General features: G+C 42.3%; 4 protein-coding genes across 16 annotated transcripts in view; all 4 read right to left on the minus strand.

Moving 5' to 3' along the window:
• LOC113454332 (uncharacterized) overlaps nt 1-17,989 on the minus strand; it is a 48,319-nt gene extending 30,330 nt beyond the window's left edge. The window contains exon 1 of the mRNA XM_087928194.1: nt 17,936-17,989. The gene's annotated coding sequence lies outside the window, so the exon portion shown is untranslated. The remainder of the gene's footprint in view (nt 1-17,935) is intronic.
• Nucleotides 1-18,000, minus strand: part of LOC113453709 (uncharacterized) — a 39,348-nt gene extending 21,348 nt beyond the window's left edge. Inside the window, exon 1 of one of the 6 annotated variants that reach the window (XM_087928172.1) lies at nt 17,936-18,000. The gene's annotated coding sequence lies outside the window, so the exon portion shown is untranslated. Of the gene's footprint in view, nt 1-101; nt 176-3,299; nt 3,358-17,935 lie in introns of those variants that run through there. The other 5 variants (XM_087928175.1, XM_087928174.1, XM_087928171.1 and 2 more) reach the window with 5 other exon arrangements.
• The window catches only part of LOC113450758 (uncharacterized), a 107,295-nt gene that overhangs the window by 38,019 nt on the left and 50,779 nt on the right, over nt 1-18,497 (minus strand). The window contains exon 1 of one of the 8 annotated variants that reach the window (XM_087928182.1): nt 3,300-3,359. The exons of 4 other annotated variants lie outside the window; for them this stretch is intronic. The gene's annotated coding sequence lies outside the window, so the exon portion shown is untranslated. Of the gene's footprint in view, nt 1-97; nt 169-3,295; nt 3,360-18,497 lie in introns of those variants that run through there. 3 more of the 8 variants (XM_087928187.1, XM_087928186.1, XM_087928184.1) reach the window with 3 other exon arrangements.
• The window catches only part of LOC113452270 (uncharacterized), a 116,312-nt gene that overhangs the window by 10,255 nt on the left and 87,560 nt on the right, over nt 1-18,497 (minus strand). The gene's annotated exons all lie outside the window — the stretch shown is intronic.

Raw genomic sequence — 18,497 nt, forward strand, 5'->3', positions numbered from 1 at the left:
AGCAGCAGCCACATGTTTCAGCTTCCCTGCTTCCCCGCCGTGGAGGAACCCAAAGGGCCGGACTTGCTCCCGGCTTCTCCTCCGACCTGCCCTCCACTCACCTCCCAGGAGCCGCTTCGACCCTCCAAGCAGCACAAGCGGTACTGCCAACGCCATTATCCTCCCGTGACTGAGCCGGAAGAGGACATCATTTCCTTTACAACCTCTCTAGCAGTTCACTACTCTATCGTTTTAAACCCGTTAAACCTCAGCCTCTGCCCCCTTCCCTAGAATAGGGATATGGAGGGTTGCTTCTCTGTAGCGCGCCATCTAGCGACCTAAGGCGGAAGAACACGTTCGTTCTGGCTTAAAGCATTTGAAGATGTTCCCATTGATTCCGGGCTTCCTTAAGTGTCATCTCGTCCTATTTGACTCCCATCGAGCTCATCGGTAGCTTTTCTCCCTGAGGATCCATCCCAAAACTTTTTCTTTCAGGTCTCCCAAGAGGACACTCCTTGTCCCTGGAGCTGTGCCCGAAATTTCCGTTTGCCGGAAGAAGCAACTAAATCAAAGGATTTGGGAGGGGCGCGGATTGGAAATCACGTGCAAGTAGGAAGAGAAAGTTCACCTCCCTGGGTTCCAGCCACTTTTTCCTGGGGGTGTGTGGGTGGGTGGGTGTGTGGAAGTGTACAGGATAACTCCAGAGAACCTGCTTCTGGAAAGCAGCCAACCTGTTAAAACTGTAACTTGTCTCTTCTGGGATTTTATTTTCTCTTACTTCCCAATTTAATTATCAAGCCCCACTATTTCTTATTGGTGCCCCATCCCTGCTTAGCAACGGATATTCCGGGGTCAATTGGTGTTGCAACCCGAGAACCACCCCTATTTCTTTTCCAAACTCAGGAGAGGGCTGGGAGAGTCATTCCCCACCCTTCTGGACAGGTAGCATCCAAGCAGGCTTGATACCTTCAACAGCAGTTTGCTATACATAAGAAAATCGTGAGAGGTTTTCCTGGCATTGCTGCAGATTAAGGGCATTTATAAGTTCAGCTGAAGAGGGCAATGAAAGGTTGGCAGCCTGGGACTTCAACTCGCCCTCTGCTTGCAGCTCTGACCAGAGAAAGAGCTGTGCAGCAGGAAAGAGACTGGTCCATTCTCAGTCTGGCTTCAGGCTGGGGCACATCACCAAAATGGCATTGCAATTCTCATTGACTTCTGGAGGGTGTGAGATAGAAGATGCACAGTCATTATGTCCCTCAGAGATCTCTCCTTAGGTTTCAGTAAAAATGACCATATCCTCCAATGTCCAGGCTTTGGGGACAGGAAATGGGAGGAGCTTTATTATTATTATTCTTCTACCTTTAGGTCCAGTTCCAGTCCATATGGGTAGAAGAGGGTCTGAATCTTGACCCCTGCAATTTGCAGTGCCTCGGAACAGGGGTCGCCAACCTTTTGGACCTCGGGGACCACCAAACTCACAAATTTTAGATCCAAGGGACCACTAACTGGTTCTGTGGGTGTGGCCTAGTTTGTGGGTGTGGCTTGGTGGTCATGTGACTGGCTGGGTACAGTGTGTATGTAAACATAAATATTTATATAAATATTGAATTTTTCTTTATAAAAAAGCAACTTTTACCCAAAATCAGGCAAAGCAGGCAGGCAGATTGAGTTGCTCACAGAATCACAGAATCATTCAGAGATCTATCTATCTACCATCAGCTAGCTCAGTCTGTCACATAAAATTTGCTTGCAAGCAAACTCATAAAATTTGCTAGCAAGCAAACTCACAAAATTAACTCACAATACACCATGCATGTAAATATTTAATTTTTTTAATAAAAAAAGAGCAACTTTTACCCCAAATCAGGCAAAGCAGGCAGATTGAGTTGCTCACAGAATCATTCAGTGATCTATCTGCCATCAGCTAGCTCAGTCTCTCAAATTTGCTTGCGGTGAGTCTGCACTGAATTTGCTTACCAAACAAACCTTCAGTCCTAGGGAGGTTCGTTGCTGCTGGGCCAGAAGATCTAAAGAACTAGCTAGAAAGCAAGAAAATCCAACCATTTCCTGCTTCCTAGCTAATCTAAATCTCCTGGCACAGCAGAACAGATGAAGGTCGGAAAAAGGAAAAATAGCAATTTAGCAGGAAAGTTTACCAGGTAAGGAGTGAGTGGGCAGGGAGGGTTCCCGTGGGCCATGTGGGTGGCGCAGCCTTGTGTTTCTGCACAGCCTGGATTAATTGCTTTGTAGGGGTGCTCTGGGGGGTGAGATTTCTCTAAGCCTTTTGGTCATCCATACTATGATACTCAATTATATACAGGTAGTCATGGACATAACATTCCAATAGAATAGAATGAATAGAATAGAATAGAATAGATAGAATAGAATAGAATAGAATAGAATAGAATACTAGGAATTCTTTGTTATTCAGTGCATTCTCACAAATACAATGAAATTTGAACTCCATACACAGTCTCAAACAGAGGAATTGCAAACTTTACAGAGGAATTTATTTTGAATGATGGTTTATTTTGCATTTTTATGTTGCTTTTCAAATTCTCTGTTGTCCAGAGAGCTCTTCTTGGCATCCTCTCTCTCTGTAAAATTAATATAAATGGGTTAGTTTCATCATTGCTTAAAAATGGCTGCAGCCTGCAGGACATGTGAAAGCAGGAAAAAAACACTACCCCACCCCATATATTAATATGAAAAAACAAAAAAAACCTAAAAGTCTATTTGAAACTCTAATATTAATTATGATTTATTTGGCATACAGAAGCTTAACAAGATCCAAGTTCAAATATTGACACAAGATCACTTTTTAAATCAATCAGTCAAACAGAATAGAATTGAAAGGGACTTTAGAGGTCCTCTAGTCCAGCTCCCTCTTCACTTAATTTTTTGGCTTGGGCAAAAACACTCATGTATGCACGCATGACCTCAGAAACACACACCTATGAATGTATGCAGACAATCTATGCGTATCTCGGTGTGCAAAATGCCCCCAAATCCATTCGCTCCAATTCTTTGATCTAAGTTCAAAAAGGGGAGGGGAGGGGACGCTAACAGAGGAAACGGTGCCCAACTCCTAGTCGAGACACAAGAAATACAAAATAAATGGTCTTTTTAAAAAATCTCCCAGCAGAAAATCTCGGACAGGAGTTTTAAGTCCCGCAGCCTCGGAGGAATAAAATTCGGGGAGGGGAAGAATATGCAGCAGCAGCAGCCCACATGTTTCAGCTTCCCTGCTTCCCCGCCGTGGAGGAACCCAAACGGCCCGACTTGCTTCCGGCTTCTCCTCCGACCTGCCCTCCACTCACCTCCCAGGAGCCGCTTCGACCCTCCAAGCAGCACAACAGGATCCCCCAACGCCATTATCCTCCCGTGACTGAGCCGGAAGAGGACATCATCTCCTTTACAACCTCTCTAGCAGTTCACTACTCTATCGTTTTAAACCCGTTAAACCTCAGCCTCTGCCCCCTTCCCTAGAATAGGGATATGGAGGGTTGCTTCTCTGTAGCGCGCCATCTAGCGACAATAAGGAGGAAGAACAATCTCGTTCCAGCTTAAGGCATTTGAAGATGTTCCCATTGATTCCGGGCTTCCTTAAAGGGTCATCTCGTCCTATTTGACTCCCATCGAGCTCATCGGTAACTTTTCTCCCTTGAGGATCCATCCCCAAACCTTTTCTTTCAAATCCCCTAAGAGGACACTCCTTGTCCCCGGAGCTGTGCCCGAAACTTCCGTTTGTCGGAAGAAGCAACTAAATCAAAGGATTTGGGAGGGGCGCGGATTGGAAATCACGTGCAAGTAGGAAGAGAAAGTTCACCTCCCTGGGTTCCAGCCATTTTTTCCTGGGGGTATGTGTGGAAGTGTACAGGATAACTCCCGAGAACCTGCTTCTGGAAAGCAGCCAACCTGTTAAAACTGTAACTTGTCTCTTCTGGGATTTTATTTTCTCTTACTTCCCAATTTAGTTATCAAGCCCCACTATTTCTTATTGGTGCCCCATCCCTGCTTAGCAACGGATATTCCGGGGTCAATTGGTGTTGCAACCCGAGAACCACCCCTATTTCTTTTCCAAGCTCAAGAGAGGGCTGGGAGAGTCATTCCCCTCCCTTCTGGACAGTTAGCATCGTGGGCTGGCTTTATACCTTCAACAGCAGTTTGCTATGCATAAGAAAACCGTGAGAGGTTTTCCTGGCAGCGCAGTTCAAGGCATTGCTGCAGATTAAGGTTCAGCTGAAGAGGGCAATGAAAGGTTGGCAGCCTGGGGCCTCAACTCGCCCTCTGCTTGCAGGTCTGACTTTGCCACCTGGAGAAAGGGCTGTGCAGACACTGGGCCCTTCTCAGTTTGGCTTCAGGCTGGGGCACATCACCAAAATGGCATTACAATTCTCATTGACTTCTGGAGGGTGTGAGATAGAAGATGCACAGTCATTATGTCCCTCAGAGATCTCTCCCTAGGTTTCAGTAAAAATGACCATATCTTCCAATGTCCAGGCTTTGGGGACAGGAAATGGGAGGAGCTTTACTATGATCATTCTTCTACCTCTATGTCCGGTTCCAGTCTGTATGGGTAGAAGAGGGTCCGAATATTGACCCCTGCAATTTGCGGTGCCTCGGAACAGGGGTCGCCAACCTTTTGGACCTCAGGGACCACCAAACTCACAAATTTTAGATCCCAGGGACCACTAACCGGTTCTGTGGGCGTGGCCTAGTTTGTGGGTGTGGCTTGGTCATGTGACTGGCTGGGCACAGCGTGTATGTAAACATAAATATTTATATAAATATTGAATTTTTTTTTATAAAAAAGCAACTTTTACCCAAAATCAGGCAAAGCAGGCAGGCAGATGGAGTTGCTCACAGAATCACAGATTCATTCAGAGATCTATCTATCTACCATCGGCTAACTCAGTCTGTCACATAAAATTTGCTTGCAAGCAAACTCACAAAATTAACTCACAACACACCATGGATGTAAATATTGAATTTTTTTTATAAAAAAGAGCAACTTTTACCCAAAATCAGGCAAAGCAGGCAGATTGAGTTGCTCACAGAATCATTCAGTGATCTATCTATCTGCCATCGGCTAGCTCAGTCACCCAAATTTGCTTGCGGTGAGTCTGCACTGAATTTGCTTGCAAAGAAACCTTCAGTCCTCAGCTATGCTGAGCTGAAGATCTAAAGACTAGCTAGAAAGCAAGAAATCCAACCATTTCCTGCTTCCTAGCTAATCTAAATCTCCTGGCACAGCAGAACAGATGATGGTCGGAAAAAGGAAAAATAGCAATTTAGCAGGAAAGTTTACCAGGTAAGGAGTGAGTGGGCGGGGAGGGTTCCCATGGGCCATGTGGGTGGCTCAGCCTTGTGTTTCTGCACAGCCTGGATTAATTGCTTTGTAGGGGTGCTCTGGGGGTGAGATTTCTCTGCGGCCCACCAAAATTTTCTCACAGCCCACCAGTAGGCCGCGCCCACCGGTTGGCGACCGCTGCCTCTGAACTCAAGCCTTTTGCTGCTACTTGTTAACATCTACCTGAAACCGCTAGGAGAAGTCATCCATACTATGATACTCGATTATATACAGGTAGTCATGGACATAACATTCCAATAGAATAGAATAGAATAGAATAGAATAGAATAGAATAGAATAGAATAGAATAGAATAGAATTCTTTATTGTCAGTGCATTCTACAAATACAATGAAATTTGAACTCCAGCACAGTCTCAAACACCATATCACAATCACACTACTTTAGTGACCATTTGAAGTTAGAACATAAGTGAAAAGGTGACTTCTGACTCACAGTATGACCGTTTTTCATGCTTACCACCATTGCAGCATCCCCATGGTCGGGTGGTCAGTTGCAGTGTCCTGGGGTGATGTGATCACCTTTTGTGACTTGAGTTAATGCACCAACTGGGGGTCCTCCTGCAATCATGCCTCCTCCTTGAGGAGGCCATGGCTGGGTAAGGGGTTTGCACAGATTCATCCGGTGCACCAATGGTTCCCTTTCCCAGACCAAGAAGCCTTGCCAAGTGGCTCACTCGTGCCTTGGTCACCTCCATTTGGATTACTACCCAGGGTTCCCCAGAAACTTCAACTGGTCCAGAATGCAACAACCCACACGGTAATGGAAATCCCTAGATTGTCCATGTAGCTCTTTGTAGTGCGAGCTGCACTGGATTCAGTTTTTAAGTGCAATTGAAGATGCTGGTCATCACCTTTACAGTTATTTATTATAGCAATAGCTCTTAGAATTATATACCACCCACAGTGCTTTAGAGCATTCTCAGTTTATGGTGTAGAATATTGTCCCCCAAAATATGTGTCCTTGTTTTACTGATCTCAGAAAGATGGAAGACTGATTCAACCTCGAGCACCATCAGGATCGAACTCCAGGCTGTGGGCAGAGTCAGCTGGCAATACTGCATTCTAACCATTCAGCCACCAGGGCATCTGTCATTATTCTCCCACCTTTATTATTCTTGCATCCATCTGTTCTACCAGGTCAGATAGTGTGGCTACGTTCCTAGCCCCTTCCCTTAAATATTGTCATCTGAGAGGAGCTAGGAAGTGAGTCTTTTCCATTGCAGACCCTGCCCTATGAAACACTCTTGCCGCTGAAGTTTGGCATGTCTTTATCCTCCTGCTCTTCCATAAAGCAAAGAAGATCTAGCTTTTCCCCTAAGCAGTGGGTTAATAAGAAGAGAGGACTGTGTTACATATTACAAGTGAAGCATAGGCTTCACTAAAGTGCAGCACAGCGGTGGGAAAATACAGAGCTGTGGTTGGCTAAGCCCTCTGACAACTCCCTATAAAAGAGGGAGCTGTCAGACAGGCTGCTGCTGGGTTGTTCTGTTCTTGTTACCATAAATAGCTGTTGTTACTTGAAGATCTGGCTCCTGTCTCTTCAATCTCCCACTATTCCACACTGGCGACGATGGTGGGATTTGAAGAAAATCGAAAAAGAGCTGAGTAGGCCAGATCCCTAACCACAAAACGCAGTTAGCGTGCACCATGACAGCACGGAACAAGGGCAACTGATGAAGAAGACAACATCTCCCGAACACAGATTGAAAAGAAGAGGCAAACCCCAGAAGCAGAAGAACGATGATTGCTCTGCGCAGGGTGTGGGGGAAATCATCCCCAAGCAAACTGCCATTTTAAGGACGCCATTTGTCAGCACTGCAATAGAAGGAGACATCTGGCCAGGGTCTGCCGAGCCAGCAAGCCAACCCTTTACCACCTAGGACAACCAACTTTTCAGGTGGCCAGTTTTCTGAACACGGTTCAGGAAACCCAGATAGAAGGAAAACTATTCTATAGAGCACAGAAGAGTCTATCAGATCACCACTGCCCAGTCCAGTTTCCCCCAAGCTAAAAAGGACTGGGTGATGGTCCAGATAGAAGGCAAGTCGTGCAATATGGAAGTGGATACCGGATCCGCCTTGACTGTCATATGACGGAAAGCAATCCCTAAAGCGGTGCCAGGGATCACGAAGACACATCTGAAGAAGCAATGCATTCAACTTAAGGGAAACCGTATCCCTGTCCCAGGGAGTAGCACATTCAGGGTGACATTCAAAAAATTTGCAGGACCACTGACCCCGACAGTGGTAGATGGTGCCTTGCCAAGCCTTCTCGGCCTGGATTGGTTTGAGTCTCTGGGCCTGGGGGTGACCGGTATTCACGCCATCCAGAATGCCAGTATGGACGAGCTTGCCAGAGAATTTGCAGATGTTTTCAATGAAGACCTGAGCAAGTATAAGGGGATATGTATCTCATTTGGCCTTCACCCCAAAATTGCTCTAATTAGATTGAAGCCCTGAAGGGTCCCGTTTGTACTCCAACCCAAAATCAATAAACAATTGGATAAATTAATAGCTCAGGGCATTCTAGAACGTGTGAATCTTGCATGCTGGGTGACCCCTATCATATCACCAGTAAAGCCTAATGGCTCTGTGTGCATCTGCGCAGATTACAAATGTACAATAAACCAGGCCTTACATCCGAGTGCCTATCTTGTGCCCATAGTCCAGCATTTACTGCACTCTTTGGGAAGTGGAAAAATATTTGCAAAATTGGACTTGGCACAAGCATACCAGCAACTGCCCATGGACAATCCCACAGCAGAGACTCAAACAATTGTCACACACCGGGGGGAGGCATTCAAATGCAGCTGGCTGCAATTTGGAGTCAGCAGAGCATCCGGATTTCTCTCTCCTGCAAGTTGGGAGCAGCTTTACAGAGCTCTGTGCAGGCAAGCTGGGCAGCGTCTGCAGACCTCCCCCATGCCTGCAGTTTAGAGGGATAGTAAACACAATTGGCAAACTGATAAGAGCTCAATCCAGCTGATCGTGTAGCTGGTTGCTGTGTTTTTACCTTGCTGACTTCGCTCAAGGCTCTGTATAGTCTAAGGAGCGATTCTTCAATCTTGGAGCTTGTTTTCCTGTAGTCAGTGGCCATCTTGGATTCAAGCCTTCCACCATGAGGTGAGCGGCCACTTTGTAAGCCTGGGGGCCATTTATACCCTAAGGGGCTTAATAGAAAAATTTCTAAACAGCTTCTTTCCAACGCAAGATCCTTTATTTTACAAATGGAGCAAGATAAGGCTCTGGCAGAGTTTTCTCCCCCAGTGGAACAGTCTCTTAAGCCCAATAGGAGAAAAAGACATAGGCAACGCACCCAATCAGTCCAGAGGGAGGTGGCTGCTAAAATCAAAGCTAAGGCTCCAGCCCCTAAGAAGGCAACTCAGGCTGAATTGAGGGCAGAGAAGCACAGACATGCAGCTCTAGAGAGGCAGTTCAACAGAACTATTCAACAGAAGGGAGTGCAACTACAGCATGTTCCAGGTGATACTCATGGGCCACAACCAAGCCCTCCCAGGGGAGGAGAAGTTATCTATGAGCCTTTCCATCCTCTATCCTGGTCTCCTGAGGCTCTTGCTGTACAGTCAGATCCTCAGGATTTAAGCAGATCTGGGCCTTATTTCCAACAGGCTTCTGTGCCCTATGCTCAAGCTGACCGTGTGGCACTTGAGCGGCAGTGTCTAGAGGAGGCTGATCTTCCAGAAGGGGTTATCCTCACTATCCTGGCTTCTTGCAAACCTTCTACAAGATGCATCTATGATGCCACCTGGACGGCTTTTTCCCAATGGTGCCTCAGGGAGGGTCTTTCTCCTGCTTCAGCCCAGTTGGTAGAAGTTCTTAGCTTCCTTCAGCATGGGCTGGAGAAAGGTTTGGCCCCCAACACCTTACGCAGGCTGCAGGCAGGTTGCGGCCCTCTCCTCAGTCCTTTCATGGGGTTCGCTTCCTTCCTTATCCCATCACATTTCAGTCAGGAGGTTTTTGAAAGGGACTTTCAACCAGGAGTGTTGTAAAGCGAATGAGTAAAGCGGGATAAAGTGAGTAAAGCGGGATAAATAAAATTATACCTAAAGCTATAGAACACAGAAAAACTGAATGTATAAATATTACTGACAGCACTTTGAAAAAGTGCTTCAAAGTGCTGGATATTTGACTGTTTAATGGATATCTTGTCTGAATTAATGAGAAAGAAACTTAAACTAGATTTTTAATGTCGATTTTTGAAAGTGCACTTTTAATGTTGATTTTTAAGCTGAAGGCGCCATCTACTGGTAAAAATGGCCCTGGATAATTTTTGATAAGGGGGAAATAACATTTGGAGGTCTATTTTGCTTCATTATTTACTGTTCCATACTTATCTACTCTATGATGACTAGAGGCCAACCTTGAGAAACCTGGAGGATATCTACTGGAATGACTTTTGAATACTGGAACTATTTAATAAATGAAAAAGTAGATTTAAAGAACTACTTGGAAAACTCCCTGGATGGTATAAATGAAATACATTGACTAATTGTGGGATCCAAAGAATTTTAATTATGGCATCTCCTGATGAACAATATTAAGACCAAATAATCTGCTGGCTTTGGGAATTCAAAAAGAATAGACCCTGGAGCGGTGACAGATTATTGAAGAACACTGAATACTACTTGGATTTTTAAAAATAAGGCAAGATGGCTCATCAGGAAGAACTGGAGACACAAAAAGAAATTATAAGGCTACTGCAAAACATTTATGATACGATGATGGTGAATGCTAAAGAGATAAAGGACTTGTTACACAATATAACTGGAAAGACTGAAAATGTGCAACAAGGACCAATGTAGCAAGATAATAAAACCCAGGAGACAAGAGAGAAAACTGTAAACTCAGAGCATGAGACAGAACAGATGACACTGCAAACAGAACAAGATTATAAAGTTGGAATAGGAGATTATAAAGTTGGGTGAAATAAAGTTGGGTGAATATATACATAGAGATAGAAAAATGGAATTGAATAAACCAAAAGATACCTTCAGAAAAAAGATAGAGGTTTTGGCAGGTCTATGTGTGGACTGGCAGCAAAAAATATTGTGGTGGGAAATAAAGTTTTGGTTGAATATGAAAGATATAAAGACCCAAGGGCGGAGTATGGGAGGCAAGCTAAAAAGAGAAGAAATGTAGCTTCCAAGAGAATGAGAGATGATGGATAGGAAGGATGGATGAGATCAACCTAAAACTAGAATAAACTGTAGAAATAAGGGAAATATTGTCACAGCATTTGCAGCATGACTACCATTGTGAGACAACCCAGGAGCAAAACACAGCATACAGAGACTTAAACGTTTAACAATGGTGGTTTGAGGAGGGCGGGACTGGTATTGCAGTGGAACGACAGTGATTCCGGGGCTCCTGGAAAAGCCACTGAAACCCCCACACGGTCATTAAAGCCACTAGAAAGCTGTGACAGCTCTGGAAAGAAAGAAGATTGGATGAGAAAGTGTGTTGGTTTGGGATGGGAATTTTTTTTTTTCTTAAACAAAAATAGATGAGTACTGGAGAACAGCAGCGAAATAGAACATATTTCTAGTGGTCAAACTTTATTTGGATTATTATTATTTTTTTCTGGTAAACTGGACTGGACTTTGAAATAATAATTAATAGAAGATTAACTTTAAATTTTGTTGCCAAATTCAAAATTTGGACTACTTTTCCTTTTACTTTTTATTTTTTTCTTATCTCCTGGATATAAAGAGCTTGGAACAGATGATACTGATAGCAGTTTGGCAAGATAATGGAAAAGAAATGATAGCCTGGAGATGGACAAAGCTGATTTTTACTTAAGATTTCAAAACGTTGAGGAAGAAAGGAGAGAAAACCTTGCAGAAATAATGACAGAAGTTCTGGCAGGAGCCATGGAGATATCTAAAGAAAAAATGATGGATGGAATGGATGAATATTCTGAGTATATACTAGATACAGAAAGCAAGAGGCGACCCCCTGAAGTATAAGGGAAAGGAAATTAAGGTATCTTTTAAGGAGAGAATATCAATTCCTGACCAAGATTCTAATCAAGAAAGAAGTGAATTATAGATGGCTGATACCTGAAGGCCTGATATTCATATAGCAAGAACAAAGACATAGATTGGATTCCACTGAGAAAGCAGAGCTATTTTATAATGAATACTTCAGAGAAAAGGAATATGAGAGAGCAAGAGAGGAGGAACTTAAAATACAAGTGGAAATGGCCAAAGAAATGGCCAAAGGAAAAAAAGAGGACAAGAGTGGTAGGTGGTAGAGTGAAACCCAAAGAACCAAGAGAGCAAAGAACAATAAATCCTACATATAAACTATAAACAATTGAAACGAAAAGAAATTAATCTCCATAAACATAAATGGACTGAATTCGGCTACTAAAATAAAAAAAACATTTCATAAATTAGAAAAATTAAAGATGGATACAATTTGCCAACAAGAAGTGCATATTAAAAAGCAACATGCACATGTTTTGAATTGTCCTAGAATTGGTAATTTATATATATTGTTGGCACAACAAAACCAGAGTAGTTCAATATATTAAGAACACAATCAAAGCTAAACCAATTTTTACAGATGAAGAAGGGAGAATACTGATAGTGGAAATAACAGATAATAATCTAAAGATGCTTTTAATAGCAATATATGCACCAAATGATAAACAAGAATAATTATATAAAAAATTACATAACAAGATCACTGAATTGGAATACGATATATATGCATTCCTGGAGATTTTAATGCTATTGTAAATATAGAATTGAATTACAAAACACAGAAAGTAAATTTAAAAAAAGAAAAGAAAGACACTGCCGAAATCCTTAAGATAGCGGAAGAACTGAATATTAAAGACATATGGAGAGAATTGAATAGCAAGAACAGACAATGTACATTTTATTCTAATAGACACTTATTATGGTCAAGAATAGATATGATTTGGATGTCAGTGGATTTAATTTTAAATATTCAAGAAGCATACATTGAAACAAGTACTTGAGTGGACCATAATCCAACATGGGTCAAACGGAAGGGACAAAGGAAAAGGTCAAGATGGACTTTGAATAATTTAATTCTGAAAGAAAAAGAATTTACCAATACCATGGGGAAAAAGCTTTTGATAATATCAATTGGCAATTTATGTTGTTGCAATTGGAGGAGATGGGCTTTGGAGATAGATTTATTAAGACAATTGAGGCGCTATATTACAAACAGCAAGAGTGATGATAAATGGAGACTTGAAAAACAATATTAACATCAAAAAAGGAACTAGGCAATGATGTCCGCTGTCGCCACTGTTATTTGTATTGACTTTGGAAGTATTGAATAGAAATATTAGGAAAAATAAAGAAATAAAGGGAATAAAAATAAAAAGGAGTATAAATTACAAGCATTTGCAAATGATCTGGTTTTCATATTGGAAGAACCGTTGGAAACAGGCCCTACACTGATAGAAGAGATAGAAGAATATGAAGAGGTTGCAGGACTGAAAAAACTAAAATTTTAGTGAAAAATATGATAGAAAAACAAAAGAAAATATTAATGGATAAATATCCAGATCACAAAAAAAGTGAAATACTTGGGGATACAAATAACAGCAAGATGTGGAACTCTGAAAGAGGACAATTATGATAGACTGAAACAACAGATTGCGAAAGACTTGGAAAAATGGGAAAATGTACAACTATCCTTAACAGGGAGAATAGCGATGATCAAAATGACCATATTGCCAAAAATATTATAATTATTCCAGACAATTCCAACAAGACTGAAGAAAAAGTACTTTGAGGACATAAAATGATGTTGAAATTTATATGGCAGGGAAAAAAGACAAGAATTACGTTAAAATTGTTGCAGGACACTAGAACGAGAGGTGGTTTCAGACTACCCAATTGGGACTTATACTACCAAGCAGCAATATTGATGTGGATGAAAGAATGGATTGTATTGAAAAATGTTAACATTGGAAGGGATGGCATGCATTTTTATAGTATAAAGAAAGTAATGCACATGGATACTTTCGGAGACATTATATAAGGGATGCTTTATTTACAATATGGGAGAAAATAAGGGAGTACCATTATATGAAAATACCAGTCTGGTTACTGACAATAGAGGCATTTGCATATCCAAATGTTTTTAAAATGGAACATATTATTAGATATAATGAAATCTTAAAGGAAAAGGGTGAACTCAAAACAAAGCAAGAACTAGACGAACAAGGGATGAATATGAATTGGTATTCGTATTTGCAAATACATTCAAGGTATGAAAAAGATAGTAAGATGATGGGTTTTATAAAGAATTGACTGAATTAGATAAAATCTTAACAGGTACTGAAGAGAGGATGATTAAAAATTATATGGTTATTTACTACGAGTGAAATTAGAAGAGCAAGTCAAAGAAACAATTGTTAGGAATATAAGTCACCTAACAGGTATTTGGGTTAGAAATATATAAGCTAGGATAGACATTTTAGTACTATATCTTTAACGGAATGCAAGAGCATGCAATTGGGTGTAGTTTCTCAAACAGCCATAAGATGGAGCCAGAAACCTGGGTTGTTTGGTCTCAGAAGAGAGTGTGAGTGTATCTCTGTTTCTTTCTGTTGGAAAGTATTGCCGTTGCTCCATTTCTTCTAAGTGACTGATATTTCTGCATTTGATGTAAGTTTGTTACTGAACTGTTTTTTGACACTGGAATTTGATATTTGGATTATCCCTGGATTGAAAACTGACTTGTGAATGACTTTGGACTGCTTATCTTGAATTTTGCTTAAACCCTTCTGGAAGTGAACACCTACATTTACTGTACAGTGTATCTGTGTGCTCTGTGTGTATTATTCCAACACTACTCTCTATACGTCTCCCTGTATGCGCTCATTCTCCTAATGGGGAATTACCTCAACAACAATAGAGGAAATTTTTTGGATATGGGATAGATTTGGATAAATGGCAGAAACTATGGACTAGAAACTAGAAACTAATAATGTCAGAGGCCTATAAAGATAATTTGTATAAGATGTTTTACAGGCGGCATCTACCCCCAGCAAGAATCGCAAAGATGTTTAAAGACAAATCGGCGAAATGTCAGCAGATATTACCATATGTGGTAGACATGCATAGAAGCATAGAAGATATTGGACTAAAATAAATACGTGGTTGGAAAAAATGATAAAACAATATAGATTTAAAACCGGAGATATTTCTATTGCAGAGTTTGCCTGAAAGTTATAATAGATAACATACTTGATTATTAACGTATTAACAGCAGCTAAAATTGTATTTGCACAAAATTGGAAAAATGAGAAAATTCCATCAGAGGAGGAAACGATGAAGAAAATAATGGAAATGAGTAGATTAACAATGGCAGAGAACAGGAAGAAAGAGTATTATAAAATTTGGAATTTATTTTATGAATGGTTAGATAGAAGAATAAGAAACTGAAATATGTGGAAACAGTAGTAATATACTATAATTGATTATTTCTGAGTAGGAATATGAATATAACTATGTAAGCATGAGATTTGTCTATGAAAAATGATATAAAATTGAAATAAGGTTACCAATAATATAATAATGGAATATGATATTGTTGATTAGAATGGTCTATGAATATAATCAAATAAATACATATTATCATGCGCACAAAATATATGTACCCAACTGACACCCTGAAAAATTGAAAGATGGTTTTATTTGTTGTTTTTGTTGTAAAAATAAAAAAACTTTTTCAAAAACAAAGAAACAGTGGTGGTTTATCTAAAAGAGATATATATAGAAATGTATGTGGTAGGCAAAATACCTTTACAAGTAAGCAAACTTCCTTCTTAATTGCTCAGAGAACTTCTGCAAACAAATACAGGACACAAGGAGAGAGAACCACACCCTCTAATAGTTGCAATATATAAACGCCTCTTAAAGGGATCTTTAATCATGTCTTAAAGGGAAATACCCATGCTATGCTGATTCATTCTTATTGCATCATCCTACACTGCTCAAAAAAATAAAGGGAACACAAAAATAAGACATCCTAGATCTGAATGAAATATTCTTATGAAATACTTTGCTCATTACACAGTTGAATGTGCTGACAACAAAATAAACACAAAAATTATCAATGGAAATCAAATTTAGCAACCTATGGAGGTCTGGATTTGGAGTTACACTCACAATTAAAAGTGGAAAAAAACACTACAGGCTGATCCAACTTTGATGTAATGTCCTTAAAGCAAGTTAAAATGAGGCTCAGTAGTGTGTGTGGCCTCCACGTGCCTGTATGACCTCCCTACAACGCCTGGGCATACTCCTGATGAGGTGGCGGATGGTCTCCTGAGGGATCTCCTCCCATACCTGAACTAAAGCATCCCCCAACTCCTGGACAGTCTGTGGTACAACGTGGCGTTGGTGGATGGAACGAGACATGATGTCCCAGATGTGCCCAATTGGATTCAGGTCTGGGGAACGGGCAGGCCAGTCCATAGCATCAATGCCTTCGTCTTGCAGGAACTGCTGACACACTCCAGCCACATGGGGTCTAGCATTGTCGTGCATTAGGAGGAACCCAGGGCCAACCGCATCAGCATATGGTTTCACAAGGGGTCTGAGGATCTCATCTCGGTACCTAATGGCAGTCAGGCTACCTCTGGTGAGCACATGGAGGGCTGTGCGGCCCCCTAAAGAAATGCCACCCCACACCATTACTGACTCACTGCCAAATTGGTCATGCTGGAGGATGTTGCAGGCAGCAGAATGTTCTCCACAGCGTCTCCAGACCCTGTCACGTCTGTCACATGTGCTCAGTGTGAACCTGCTTTCATCTGTGAACAGCACAGGGCGCCAGTGGCGAATTTGCCAATCTTGGTGTTCTCTAGCAAATGCCAAACGTCCTGCACGGTGTTGGGCTGTAAGCCCAACCCCCACCTGTGGATGTCGGGCCCTCATACCACCCTCATGGAGTCTGTTTCTGACTGTTTGAGTAGTCACATGCACATTTGTGGCCCGCTGGAGGTCATTTTGCAGGGCTCTGGCAGTGCTCCCCCTGTCCCTCCTTGCACAAAGGCGGAGGTAGCGGTCCTGATGCTGGGTTGTTGCCCTCCTACGGCCTCCTCCAGGTCTCCTGAGGAACTGGCCTGTCTCCTGGTAGCGCCTCCATGCTCTGGACACTACGCTGACAGACACAGCAAACCTTCTTGCCACAGCTCGCATTGATGTGCCATCCTGGATGAGCTGCACTACCTGAGCCACTTGTGTGGGTTGTAGACTCCGTCTCATGCTACCACTAGAGTGAAAACACCGCCAGCATTCAAAAGTGACCAAACCATCAGCCAGAAAGCATAGGAACTGAGAACGGGTCTGTGGTCACCACCTTTATTGGGGATGTCTTGCTAACTCCCTATGCTTTCCACCTGTTGTCTATTCCATTTGCACAAGAGCATGTGAAATTGATTGTCAATCAGTGTTGCTACCTAAGTGGACAGTTTGATTTCACATAAGTGTGATTGACTTGGAGTTACATTGTGTTGTTTAAGTGTTCCCTTTATTTTTTGAGCAGTGTATTATCTTCCTTGATTTCTCATTTAATGTTTTTCTTCAGTTCAGTGTGCTCTATTTTTTTCCAGCTCAAAACGTTGTTCTTGTTATTCTTTCCCTCATCTCTCATCTGCTGAGAAAGAAGAGTTTTTAAGCTTTCCAGAGGAATTGGAAAATATTTTGAATGATGGTTTATTTTTACTTTAATGCTGCTTCTCATTCTCTGTTGTCCAGAGAGCTCTTCCTGGCATCCTCTCTCTCTGTAAGATTAATATAAATGGGTTAGTTTCATTATTGTTGAACAATGGCTGCAGGACATGTGAAAGCAGAAAAAAAACACCCCACCCCATCCCATCCCAAATAGTATCATGAAAAAACAAACACTAAAATTCTACTCTAGCATTTATTATGATTTATTTGGCATACAGAAGCCTAACAAAATCCAAGATCAAATATTGATGCAAAGTTCTCTTTTTCAATTAGTCAAGCAGAATAGAATTGAAAGGGACCTTGGAGGTCCTCTAGTCCAGCTCCCTCTTCACTTAAATTTTTGGCTTGAGCAAAAACACTCATGTATGACAATCTATGCACATCTCGGTGTGCAAAATGTCCCAAAGTGCATTCGCTCCAGTTCTTTGATCTTAGTTCAGGGAGGGGAGGGGACGCTAACAGAGGAAACGGTGCCCAACCCCTAGTCGGGACACAAAGCATCCTCCGCTTTGCCCATGAAGCTCCTCGCTTGCCAGGAAAACCGCAGGTCAGCCACGTCACAAGGAATCAACAGGGACGAGGAAGCTGGTGCTTAAAATGCGGGTTTAAGAAATACGAAATAAATGGTCTTTTTTTTTTAAATCTCCCAGCAGAAAATCTCGGGCAGGAGTTTTAAGTCCTGCAGCCCCGGAGGAATAAAATTCGGGGAGGGGAAGAATATGCTGCAGCAGCCCACATGTTTCAGCCTTCTCCCTTCCCTGCTTCCCCGCCGTGGAGGAACCCAAAGGGCCGGACTTGCTCCCGGCTTCTCCTCCGACCTGCCCTCCGCTCACCTCCCAGGAGCCGCTTCGACCCTCCAAGCGGCACAAGAGGCTCCGCCGAAGCCATCAGCCTCCCGTGGCTGAGCCGGAAGAGAAAATTCCTCGGCCTTTCTCATCATCTCCTTTGTAACCCATGTAGCAGTTCACTACTCTATCGTTTTAAACCCGTTAAACCTGAGCCTCTGCCCCTTCCCTAGAATAGCTGAGCTGTACCGGGTGTGGCTTCACTGCAGCGCGCCATCTAGCGACCTAAGGCGGAAGAACAACGCTCGTTCTATCCTAAGGCGTTTGAAGATGTTCTCATTTTATTCCGGGCTTCCTTAAATGTCAATCTCGTCCTATTTGACTCCCATCGAGCTCATCGGTAGCTTTTCTCTCTGAGGATCCACCCCCAAACCTTTTCTTTCAAGTCCCCTAAGAGGACACTCCTTGTCCCTGGAGCTGAGCCCGAAGCTCCGTTTGTCGGAAGAAGCAACTAAATCAAAGGATTTGGGAGGGGTGCGGATTGGAAATCACGTGCAAGTAGGAAGAGAAAGTTCACCTCCCTGGGTTCCAGCCACTTTTTCCTGGGTGT

This window comes from Pseudonaja textilis, chromosome 2, assembly GCF_049901715.1.
Source record: "Pseudonaja textilis isolate UNSWEBS1 chromosome 2, rPseTex1.2, whole genome shotgun sequence".
NCBI lineage: Eukaryota > Metazoa > Chordata > Lepidosauria > Squamata > Elapidae > Pseudonaja > Pseudonaja textilis.